At 37.6% G+C, this 10,723-nt stretch overlaps 1 long non-coding RNA gene across 3 annotated transcripts in view; it reads left to right on the plus strand.

Annotated features, from left to right (window-relative positions):
* Positions 1-10,723, plus strand: part of LOC135213820 (uncharacterized) — a 583,703-nt gene that overhangs the window by 274,770 nt on the left and 298,210 nt on the right. Inside the window, exon 1 of one of the 3 annotated variants that reach the window (XR_010314217.1) lies at positions 2,591-3,219. The exons of the other annotated variants lie outside the window; for them this stretch is intronic. This is a non-coding gene — a long non-coding RNA (uncharacterized LOC135213820). Of the gene's footprint in view, positions 1-2,590; positions 3,220-10,723 lie in introns of those variants that run through there. 3 annotated transcript variants of the gene reach the window in all.

Here is a 10,723-nt window from a genome sequence, read left to right on the forward strand (position 1 = left end):
CGAATCCGTTCTCACTATCTGTAGCGTACAGACAATTCATTTAATTTTATGTAATTCAAGCTGTTAAGCCAAGCACTGGGTCACCTTCAGCTAATCAGGAGCTGGGGTGGTTGGACAGCAAGATAAAGAGACCCAGAAAATGAAGGAAAATGAAGTACAAGGATCAAAAGGTGGAACTAGAAGAAAACCCCGCAATTAGAGAAGTTTGACTGGAACACTGAAAAAAGGAAGCGGGAATGAATGCAAAGTAAAAGGATAAAAAGTGGGTGCAGTAAGGGTTCGGATGGACGCTGCATCCACACACTAGTAATGCATATAATGCACCACGTGAGGTGCACTGACGACACAAACCCCCTACGAGGCAATACAGATAGATCCAAGCCAGTTTCCTGGAAGAAGAAAAGGGTGACTCTAATTGGAAAGAGAGACAAATAAAGAGCACTGAGTGGGTTTACCCCACTACATTTTATGTATCTATACTGTTTAAATACGGGAGCCTTTTGTTCTTGCCAGCTCGCAACGAGTGAATCAGGGTCGGTGACCATCGTCTATGTAACGTTAGGATACCCATCATAATCAATCGATGAACGTGCGAGTATTATACCTGCAAAGAAATATAATGCATCAGTAAATTAAATTATTTAATTATTTTGATATATACACTGGCTGCAAAACACCATACTCTGCAAAAAATATAATAATAATAAAATAAAATTAAGTGTAATGAAGCGAACCTTTATTTTGAAAGTACCCATATGTTGTTTCAGTCACCTGATTTTGAAAATGTGACTGCGTTTTCGGATGGTATTTGAACGAGGTTTTCACCATTGCAATAATTCATGTTTATACGATCATCATAAAAGGGAATTATGCATTTGGCAAATCCCAGAAAATCAAGTCGACTGAATATTCTGCCAGGGAAATTCCACTTCTTCAACTTGAACAAATTCCAAAGTTCTACGCATGTATTTATGTATCCGAAACAGCCAGATGAAAAATGTTTTCACCGAAGTATAGCATTTTTCCTCCCCCTGTACACATCAGAAGCGGGCGAGGGAAATTTTTGCTACGCATATTTTCATTCGGATAACACGGAAATTGTCCCGTGTTTTCGTCGCATTCTTTCGAGAATCTTACCAAAGTCGAACGACATTTTTCCGTCTTGCAACTGTGAGCAGCGTCGAAGAAAGTTTTCTTTTGTTTTTCCCGAATTCGGCGCCAGCCATCGCTTTCTAAATAGAAAGTAGGGAGATTTTCAAATGTGTGAGTGTGTGGGCGGATTGGGTGGGGAGGCGAAGGGAGGAGAAGTGATTATGTACTGGGAAATGAATGGGTTTCGTTTTGTACTGATGATCGCAAATATCCAATGTCGTATCAGATGTCCGTCTTTAATTAAGTTGATCATGATCGTAATGACAAGACGCATGCGCAAACATTATGTTACAGGAAAAAGGATTTTTAAATCACTTTTTTTTTTTTTTTTTTTTTTTTTTTGTCTCTTGAATCATAACTTATCTTTTTCTCCCGCCTACACCTACTCCTTTCCTTCTGTTTACTTCTACGCAAGGTTTGGGATAGGGCACTGAATTCACCATATACGTAAATATATATTATATATATATATATATATATATATATATATAATATATATATATATATATATATATATATAACCGTCCGGTGGTTAGGTCGCCTTACCATCTAAGAGCCAGGCCTCATTGAAAGAGTGAGGCAGAGCAATTAGTACCTGGTCCGGCTAGTCGTTAGTAGGCTGTAGTTGCTTACAGCTTGGGTGGATAAGAGGTCAGGTGTGTATGTGTATATATATACATATACATATATATAATATATATATATATATATATATATATATATATATATATATATCCACGTAATATCGGGCATATTCATAAATATACAAGTCCACAGTTACTATCAAGTCCATCCTTCGGCTACTAAATCAAAGGTAGACAGCCTGTGTTGTAAACCTCCAAAAGATCTAAACCAGAAAAGATAATATTTTCTCATACAATGCAGTTAGTACGAATTACGCAACAACTTTAACTCTTGAAAACCAAGAGGAAAAGTTTATTGAAGACAGAGTTGTTCGAAAAATTTCCAATCGAACGTTGCATTAAACCAAGGTCACCTGGAATTGGTATATAAAATGTAGGCCAAAGGCGCTGAGAGAGAAGCTGAGAGTAAAGATTTTAAAAGGTGTATCAGGAAGACCTCGCAGTTGCCTTACGAGACAATTGTAAAGAGAGGGTGGAAAGTAAGATTGAAGAAAGAGAATATGAGCGGAGGCACTGTAAAAGGAATGAAAGGGTGTGCGGCTGGATGGCGAAGGGACGCTGTAAAGCACTTGAAGTAAAGCCAGCATTGCACCGCGTGAGGTACCTACACCTACGGTACCATCCTCCCCACGGGGGCCAGTCAACCTCTGGACAAGAGGGGCTTGATTTCAGTACATCTATAATATTTATGCACTTCCTTTTTCGTGTACTAGAAATAAAACAAAGAAAGGTCAATTCATAACCCTAAATATTTTCACATGTATACTACAAAGAAAAAAAAAAAGAATAGTTTTCCCTTCATGACGTCACAAGTAGGCGGGAAACTCCAACTGCAGTCAGTTGACTGCTGCTGCGTCTCGTTGGGGTTTAAACTTACAATTCATACTTTGAAATCAGTTATACATAAGCTATAATCCTGCGTGCAACTAAGATAATACGTGTAACCTATACTAAGACCCAATTAATAAGAGGTGATTTGCGCATAACCCCCGTTTTTTATTCGTCTGTACATGTCATGTAGTTGTAGTATAGTGTCCCTCAGCCAACAAGTCACTCGTAGTCAGCGAGTGTCTCATTAGGTCTTGTAATGTTGAACTGTCGTGACAAGTGGTGGTGTTTTCATCGTTCATTGCGTGAATGTTGCAGTGATCTGCGTTATTTACAGCTGCTCCAATCGTAGAAGAACAATGCTGATGGAGAGAAGATTAGCGTCTACCTATTACATGGGCAAAGTAGAGATAACGTCGTCTCTCAAAACCACACCAGAGTACGTCCGGTTCATTTCCAACCCAATGGTTTTGCAAGAAACTTTAGGCACGAGTTACGTCATTAAGTATTGCTCTACAAATGCGAGGAAAGTGGAAACTTCAAGAAGACGCCGTACCGAGCCAACATTTACACCCGGCTGCCACCAGTGATTCAGGTATATGTAACATTTAGTCCGTTCACTTTGGTTTATAGTGCACGTACGCCACACATAGGCCTAATATTTTGGGTAACTGAATGAACCATATGCTTCCATGGATACTTCTTTCTGTGAAAGGACGAAGATGAAATACAACCCCTTCGATTTTTAATGTAAGCCAACCAGATGAGACTGGTTAAGACTGACAGTAGGCCTATGTGTTAGTTGAAGATGAACATCGAGGGCGGAAAATGCTATTCAACGTCAAGCGTGCCAAATTTTATTTGTTATTTCCATATGTATGAATGGCCTGTTATTTGTGGGAGGGGTAAGAAAGAAAGAGAGGGAGGAAAATTTTACTGAAAGGTTTTTCATGCACATGAATACGCTTGCTGGAAAGGGAAAACTAATATATGGGGGTAGGGCACGGATGGTACTAGACCTATCATTGATCTAAGAAACTGTCGGTGGAATAGGATAGTGCAAATGATGCTTATGGATACTGTACGCAACTGATGAGGCTTATATAAAGCTAGATCGATATTAGTGAATAATCTGGCGTGAAGTTTCCATACCAGGCGTGTAAAGGACTAGACGTATGTTTATATCCCCGGTTGGTGAACCAACTGAAATTAGTGACCAGCAATTTGATTGGATTCCCTTAAAAAGATCTACAGGGCTACACGATCCAGAAGTGAATTATCAGTCAAGTTAAAGCTAAAGAAACCTTGTTAAAGCATGCAAATTCGTTGTGACAGTCACTTAGGCCTGAACATCATTAAATTAATAATATGTGCTAAACTTATAGGTCCTATGACGAGAAGGTTAGAGAATAAGGAATTTAGGCCAAAGGCAAGGAGCTGGGGCCTATGAGATCATTTAGCGCTGAAAAGGAAATTGACAGTAAAATTGTCTGGAAGGTGTAACAGGAGGAAAACCTCACAGCTGCAATATGAAACAAGTGTTAGGAAAGGGTGGAAAGTAAGACGGAAGGAGTGTATGAACGGTGGTACGGTATATGGGATGAAAGGGGTCGCATTTAGGGCCGAAGGGACGCTGCAAAGAACCTTAATTAATGCTTACAGTGTACCGCTTGAGATGCACTGATGGCACTACCCCCTTACGGGGATGACGAGAAGGTTGGGTGCTGTAATGGAAAGGAGTGATTAAATACGAAATGCTCTGAGAGAGAGAGAGAGAGAGAGAGAGAGAGAGAGAGAGAGAGAGAGAGAGAGAGAGAGAGACTCTTGCCTTTCCCCTTAAAAACTGCTTATTTTCAAGTTTAATGTTTCTTTTTGATTAAGTACTTATATGGTCTCAAAAATTGTAAATTTGTAAATGAGAATATTAGGCCTGATAATTTTAAAGGAATGAAAAGAAATCATCGCAGTACTTTGAACTAATTACTGGAAAAGGGCATTAACAAAGGTCCAGTCATAAAAATCCTAGGTTTGGTAAATTAAGTCATGTATTGACACCCCTTAAATGACAAAAGGTTTAATTTAGTAACTTGCCTGACAGTTAAATCTGGAAGCGTTATTACTTTGTAAGACTAGAAATACCGAAATTTATAAATATTTAGATATTATCCCGAACTCCAGTGATTATATCTTTCCACTTGCTGAGATACCATTTAGTGCTATATTATGCACTGAGCTCCGTAGGGGGGTACTGTCATCCATGCACTGAACGCAGTGTACGGTATCCATTATTTAAAATTCTTTGCAGCGTCCCTTCGGCCCCTAGTTACAACCATTTTCATTCCTTTTACTGTACCTGCATTCATATTCTCTTTCTTCCATCTTGCTTTCCACCATGCCTTAACAATCGTTTCATAGTGCAACTGCGAAGGTTTCCTCCCATTACACCTTTAAATCCCTTTTCAATCTCAGTTTAACTTTCAGCCCTGAACGACAACAGGTCCCAGCGCTTGGTCATTATGCGTTTTCGTTTCTTAGGTATTGTGGTCTTTTCTATACATTACATCTCTCACCTACCTTAAGATAACACGCCTAGACTCATCTTTTCATGACTTCTTCATATCACTGAATATCTTCATCTCTTTCAAGTCATCTTACTCCGTATAGACTGGGCAAACATTAATTTTGAGAGTCTTCAGTTTTGTATATTTAATATTCAACACCTGACATTCCCTTTTGAATGAAATTCTGCCCTTCCTAAAGCTTATAGGGAGTCTCTAACGTTCTCTGTTTAACTTAGTCTGTGACTGGCCGCTTCTCTCGTCCATCTGTCGCCCGCCTAATTGAATCTAATGCCTTGTGTATCATCCACTTCTAATCTTCGGCATCCACGTTGAACATCCGGTATTTTATTATCCGGCTAACATTTAATCACATAGCCTTACTCTTCCTAGTATTCAGTTTTAGTATTACCCTGTGAAAGACACATTAAGGATCTTTCCCTTGTCTCTTTAGCTTCTCTTAATTATCACTAATTGGTACCGTCTCATTTGTAATGAATCGCCCACTTCTTTCACAACCGCTTTCTGATCCAACATCTTCTGCCCCTCCTACGACAGGCCTGGAGGCATAACTATGCTTGAGACTCACTTTTACACAAATATCGTCATACTATACAAAATACATACATATTTACACAACACATATATGTATACCTATATCTACTTATATAAAAATGAATGATTGTATGTGTTAGTATATTTTTATGTGTATAGCTTTGTACGCCATAGAAATCCGAACCACTTGACCGATCTAAACAAAATTTGGCACGTGGCCATCATTTGATCCAATTTAGGTAATAGGGTAGGTATCAAACCTCTAACCCCCTCCCCCATCCCCTTCCCCTCCCCTTTGTAACTTATGTGGTAACCACTTAACCAATCTAGACAAAATCTAGCTCGTGGCCATTATTTGTAACGGTTTAGGTAATATTGTAATTTTCAAACCTGAAACCACTTCCCCATCCCCCTTCCATCTTCCCCTTCCCTTTGTAACTTACTGGTAATCACTTAATTATCTAGACAAAATTTGGCAGGTGGCCATCGTATGACCCAACTTGATTAATAAGGTAGGTTTCAAACCTGTAACCCCTTCCCCCATCCCCATCCGCCTTCCCTTTGTAACTTATGTAGTAACCACTGAACCGATCTTGACAAATTTTAGCATGCGCACATCATTTGACCCAACAGATAGTATGGTGGGTTTGAAACCCATACCGCCTTCACTTCCCCTTCCCCTTCCCCATCAACCTTCCCCCTTCCCTTTGTAACTTATCTGGTAACTGCCTGACTGATTTAGACAAAATTTTTCACATGGCCTTCATTTGATCCAACTTAGTTAACAAAGAACAATGATACCTGAATAAGTGGGAAAGGCAGCAAAGTAATACCTGGATTAAAGGGGCAGTCAATAATGGGACAGTTACCAGATTAATGACCAGATGAATTAGACATTCACTGTAGTATCAATTTCTTGGATGAAAGGGACAGTCATCATATTGATACCTGGATAAAAGGGACAGTCACTACAGTAATACTTGGATAGATGGGATAATCACCACAGTAATGTATTGATAAATGGGACAGTCAGCAAAGTAATATTTGGGTAAAAGGGACAGTCATTACTGTAATTTTTGGATAAATGGGAGAGTCAATACAGTAATTCCTGGATAAAAGGGACAGAAAGCACAGTTATAACGGTTAAACGGGACAGTCCGTATAATAATACCTTGATTTAATGGGGCAGTGAGTACAGTAATATATGGATAAAAAGGACAGTCACCACAGTAATAAATGGATAAATGGGACAGTTACTTCAGAAATATCTGGATAAATGGGGCAGTCAGTACAGTAGTAATGGGGTAAAAGGGACAGTCATCACAGTAATACCTGGATAAAAGGGACAGACAGTAGAGTAATACCTGAATAAAAGGGACAGACAGTGCAGTACTACATGGATAAAAGGGACAGACAAAAAAGTAATACCTAGATAAATGGGACAGACAGTACAGAAATACTGGATAAAAGGGACAGTCAGCACAGTAATCTATATATATAAAAGGTAATTTCTGTCTTGTCTGTCTGTCTGTTTGTTTGCTCACCATGCACGCCCACGCTACGAAAGTTAGGGCTACCAAATTTTTGCCATAGACTCCCCGCCCCCACCCAGGAAGGCTTTATCTAAATCCGAAATTTGAGGGGAGTTTCTAAAGGGATCATAACCCCTCTTTTACATGCCCCTTCATTTTTTACAACTTTCAGAGTTGACAGCTAGGGCTACCAAATTTTTACCATAGACTACCCTCCCCCCAGGAAGGTTTTAGTGAAAATAAATAATTTGACGGACGTTTCTAAGGGGATCATAACCCCTCTTTTACATACCCCCTCATTTTTTACAACTTTCGGAATTTACATCTATGTAGACGTGTTTCTATGTATAGGTACAAACAGCCTCCCCAAAATATGGGGGCCATAGGGCACCCTAGGTATACATAGTAACGGGGCCAACGTCCTCCCACTGGGAATGGGGGCCCGAGGGTTACCCACAATATTAGGGGGCAGGAGGCCTATGCCCTTTTGACTTACCGACCAGGGGAGAAGGATGTTGTAGCCTACCTACTCTGACCGTGACAAAAGGGGGGACACAGACCCCCATTGGGGAATTAGGGCCCAGAGGGTCAAAGACGGGCCTACTGCATTCTGATTTGACAACATGAATTAATATAAATGACTACCAATGCATTTAATATCAATATTAGAGTTTAACTAAATATAGGCTGAGTTTTATCAAGGGTCGTTTAAGGGGGGCCTGCATTAAAACTCTTTCCTGAGAAACCTGTCGCAACTTGTATGAGCCTGCCGCAGGCCAGGAGTGTCTGACTGAGCCAGTCAGTGGCGTAGTGAATGTGCATTTGATAAAGGACAGGTACAGCTGCTAGTAGCTGCAAAAATGGGACAGTCAGTCCAGTCATACTTGGATGAAAGGGACAGTCAGTACAGTAATACCTGGATAAAAGGGACAGTAACTACTGGATAAACGGAGCAGTCACTACAGTAATATCTGTATAAATGGAACAGTCAGAACTGTAATATTTAGATAAAAGGGACAGTTAGTAGACTGATTCCTGGATAAACGGTTTTGGTACCACAGTAATATCTGGATAAATGGGTCAGTTAGAATAGTAATACCTGGATAAAAGGGACAGTCAGCACAGGTGGTGCAGAAAATTTTTTTTTTAGTCCTTCAGAGTTTGCCTGGGCAGTGCCGGATTGGTCAGCTAGATATATATATATATATATATATATTATATATATTATACTATATATAATATATATATATATATCTAGCTGGATAAACAGGACAGGTACCACAGTAATATCTGGACAAATGGGAGAGTTAGAATAGTAATACCTGGATTATCATATAGTATTTATATGATAATGTTAATCCAATCATTCAGTATTTGTTTTATCGGTAAAAAGCTCCTCTAGCAAGCGCCCCTTTTGACAATGCACATAGAACAAAAAATCATGGTTAATATGCGGCTACCCAATGCATATACTATTTGGCTTCTTGTCACCAGCTATCCTTATATGTAATTTTTAAATGAAAATATGACTTAACCAGGAACTACTAGCTTGACTAAAATTAATTAAGGTGTTACTCAGGGCGTTCTTGCTTTTCGGTAACCAATGGATAATAACGAAAGCATCAAAAGGTTCCAAAAAGAAAACAGACATTGTGATTCTTCCATTAAGACAGACACACACACACACACACAACAGTTTTGGCCAAATCTTCTGCTACTTCCAACCTCCCTCCCCCTCCCCCTCCCGGTCTGATCCTCTCCTCACCCCCTCCAGAGCAAGAGCAACAATGGAGCAAATGTTACGATCGTGGCATCCGTCGAGACAATGGAGGTTTTGGAATTAACAGTTGCAGCAGACAAACCGCTAGATTCCACCACCGGCGGCCTTTATAAATTCTGCTCCATAAGGTGGCGCAGGTTTGAATTTATTATTGCCGGTGTAATGCCCGTGCCATTTGTGTTTTAGAAGGCAAATTGAACAATAACTCCCTTCAGGGTCTATGATTAATTTAGCTCCTAAATAAGATAGGATTAAACCGGCCGTCTCCCGGGCCGTGGATAACGAGGTGTTGCCATCACGACCGCTGTTTACGCTAACTTTACGCTAACTTTACGGCATATTGTTCAAACGGTATCAAGACAGAGGCGTGATGGCGCGCCAGATAATGGAGGGGAGGCAGGTAATAGCATCATTAGGGAGCAGATCCGATGATTTAATCCGGAACAGGGAGGTGGGAGGGAGGAGACGCGGCAAGGAAAAGAGATTCTGGAAAAGGGCGGCGAGTAAAATAAGCGCCATGGGAAAATAAGAAAAAGGAAAAAAATATATGGAACTAAGACGAGAACGTTGTTGCATCTATCACTTACAAATAAATTTATGATTCGCTCTTCCATTAAGGACGAGTTTGCTAACAGCACATCCACTTCAAAAACACTTATTAGTTTTTATTATATATATTATATATATATATATATATTAATATATATATATATATACATTATAATATATAAATATAATATATTTAATATTATATGTAATATAATATATACATAAGATATATATATATATACTATATATATATTATATATATTTATATAGTATATATATATATACGTATATATATATCTATATATATATAGTATATATATTATATATCTATATATATCCATATATAATTTATATATATATATATATATTATATATATCCATATTTTATACATACATATATATATATATATATATAGGTACATACATATATATATATATATATATATATCCCATATAATATATATATATCCATATGTATATCCATATATATATATATATAAATAAATAAATAAATAAATATATATATATATATATATATATATATATATATATATATATATATATATATACTATATCCATATATATATCGATATATATATATATATATATATATATATATATATATATATATATATATCTATATATATATACTATATATATATATATATATATATATAGTATATATATATGTATTTATGCAAGCAAGTACTCCAGCTCCTATAACAAGGACGGCTCCAAAGTATGTAAAAGGGTATGTTTACAATTTAATTGGTTCTATTGTCTATGAAGCGTTCATCAGCAACGCGGCTTAACCTCTACCCATGAATATTGATGCCCTGAAATTCCTGTAGTTCTTCCACTCCATCTAACCACCACTTACTAGATTTCCTTCTCCCTCCTCCCAATTTTGTTATTTATGGTAAATTTACATTATGTTTCGGACAGTCATTATATATATATATATTATATATATATAGAATATATATATATATATATACTAATATATTATATATATACATATATCTATCTATATCTATATATATATATATATATATATATATATATATATATGTATATATATATATATATATATATATATATATATATATATACACACACACACAC

This window comes from Macrobrachium nipponense, chromosome 43, assembly GCF_015104395.2.
Source record: "Macrobrachium nipponense isolate FS-2020 chromosome 43, ASM1510439v2, whole genome shotgun sequence".
In the NCBI taxonomy this organism is placed as follows: domain Eukaryota; kingdom Metazoa; phylum Arthropoda; class Malacostraca; order Decapoda; family Palaemonidae; genus Macrobrachium; species Macrobrachium nipponense.